Source organism: Tachypleus tridentatus, chromosome 1 (genome assembly GCF_004210375.1).
Source record: "Tachypleus tridentatus isolate NWPU-2018 chromosome 1, ASM421037v1, whole genome shotgun sequence".
Classification (NCBI taxonomy): Eukaryota; Metazoa; Arthropoda; class Merostomata; order Xiphosura; family Limulidae; genus Tachypleus; species Tachypleus tridentatus.
In genome coordinates, this window is record NC_134825.1 from 161,008,573 (window position 1) to 161,010,672 (window position 2,100).

Here is a 2,100-nt window from a genome sequence, read left to right on the forward strand (position 1 = left end):
TAGGCTTCACACATGTTAACTAAACTTATAAGGTAACTTTATTTTTGATCCTGAGAAATATTTCCTCTATATTTATCAAATTCTGAAAGCATGAAAATAAAAAAAAAAACACGTTAAGTTTTTTTTATTAACATATCTGAATAGCCTGAGACAAATTTTATCTAAAAAAGATGTTTGAACTGAATTCTATATTCATTTATTCACTAATTGTAGAAACCAATTTATTTTATCAAACTCCATGATTGATAAATGCTTAATAACACTATAAACATTTTTGTACAATTTTAATAATTAAAATCTGAAGGATAGTATTCAGTAAATTTAAATATTCAACTTATAGTACTAGAACGATTTTTTTTACAAAGTCGTCTTTATTTTCATTTTCTGAATGTTTGCGTGTTTAACCACATCCGTTTCTTCCTCTTCAGTTATAACAAGATCATCATCTTCAGCTTCTTCCTCAAATATCTCCTCATTTTGTTTATGCATTTAGTTGTTTTCTTCAGATAGGGTTTTCAACATCACCAATAATTAAAAATTCCACTCCATCTTCCCGATGTTCCTTTTATACTATGTTTAATACAGATTGGAAGTTTTGAAGAAAATTGTCAAATATTAACCCAAAACCATTTTTTATTCCAAATTCTTCAAGCACTGTAGCCTTATTTTCATCTGTTTCTTCTTCTTCACTAGAAATTAAAATTGTTCCTTTTCCATCATCTGTTTCCACATTAGGGGCAACCATGTGTAAATGTTCTTTAATGACCCATTCTTCCAAGGTCTTTATTGTTAAAGTCTTGCAATTTACTTGGACTGCTACTTCAAGTTTGGAAGAACACACATAATATTTAGGATTTGGTTTGTCTTAAAAGCAGGGAACCAGTAACTTCTTTTTAGGATAAGGTTGTTTAGTAAGATACGATACATAGTACGACATATTCTGTTCTGGCTTAGTAAAACTTTACATGCTTGAAGAACCATAAGTCCTGCAATTACTGCATTTGTTGTGGCTATTGCAGCAATTATATTCTGTGCCATTGACTTCACATCAAACTGACTCTTTTGTGGTATATGGAAACAAATGGCCCTTATACTAGTACAAGGTGTCACAAAATTCATGCAATCATCATTGTCTTTATCCCACACTAAGTGGTCTCCACATAAAAGTGATTATAATTTTTTCTTGAGACTATTTATTGTATTCTCAAATAACTCTGCACACTTTCTAAGGCTCCAAATATCTTGTTCTCTGATCCTAGTTATTTGGCTATCTGCTACAAGGTACAGAATTGGAAAGCTTTCCCCAGTCAAGGGGCTGTGATGGTATACGTTTTTGCCATAATTTATTTATAAAAAGTATTTAATATCATCACAGAAGAACTTGTTAAAAGATTGATAGGATTGTATCATGAGGAATTTGCTCATTCTTGTGTTGAAATCCTTTGAATATTTTCATCTAAACCCAAATCAGAATTCATGGCTTCTTTTCCTGCTTCTACTCCTAGCTCAGGATCTGCCATATCTGGGGAAACATCTTCGTCTGGATCAGCATCCCCAAAAAATTGATTGAAAGGATGCTTGGCCCAAACAATACGATTAATTGGCTCTAATGGGGTATTTCGAATTGTACAGCCAGGAAAGACTTTTGTCTTGGTTTAGGTTGGCATTAGTAGCACTCTGTTTGACCTTTAATAATCATTGTTACTTGTCCCAAGTAGCCGACTGTTCCACTTTCTATCAATGGGACATCAGCTGATAAACACATTATGTTCATATGACTTCTTGCCGCTCTATTGTGAAGTGCATTCAAAACTATCGAAAATTGCTTTAAAAATTCACACTATGACCATGATTTGTTACGCTATTATAATTAGCTACAAACTTTGCTTTGGAGTTGAATTTCTAGACACTACTCTTCGCAACTTGAGCTTTAGATTTCCCCACGTGCTCTCTTTAAAACAAGAACTTGTTGAAGGTTACTGAAATCAATAGTATCCAGATCAATAACTTCAATATCCTAAGTAGTAAATGTTTCAAAAGTTCACATTCGACACCAACAATAAGTATTTTAGCTGACTTTATTAAATTGCGAGTATTTTT

The 2,100-nt window shown here is 32.3% G+C and overlaps 1 pseudogene; it reads right to left on the reverse strand.

Annotated features, from left to right (window-relative positions):
- Positions 1 to 565: 565 nt before the first annotated feature.
- Positions 566 to 1,038, reverse strand: LOC143233369 (SUMO-activating enzyme subunit 2 pseudogene; annotated as a pseudogene).
- Positions 1,039 to 2,100: the final 1,062 nt, after the last annotated feature.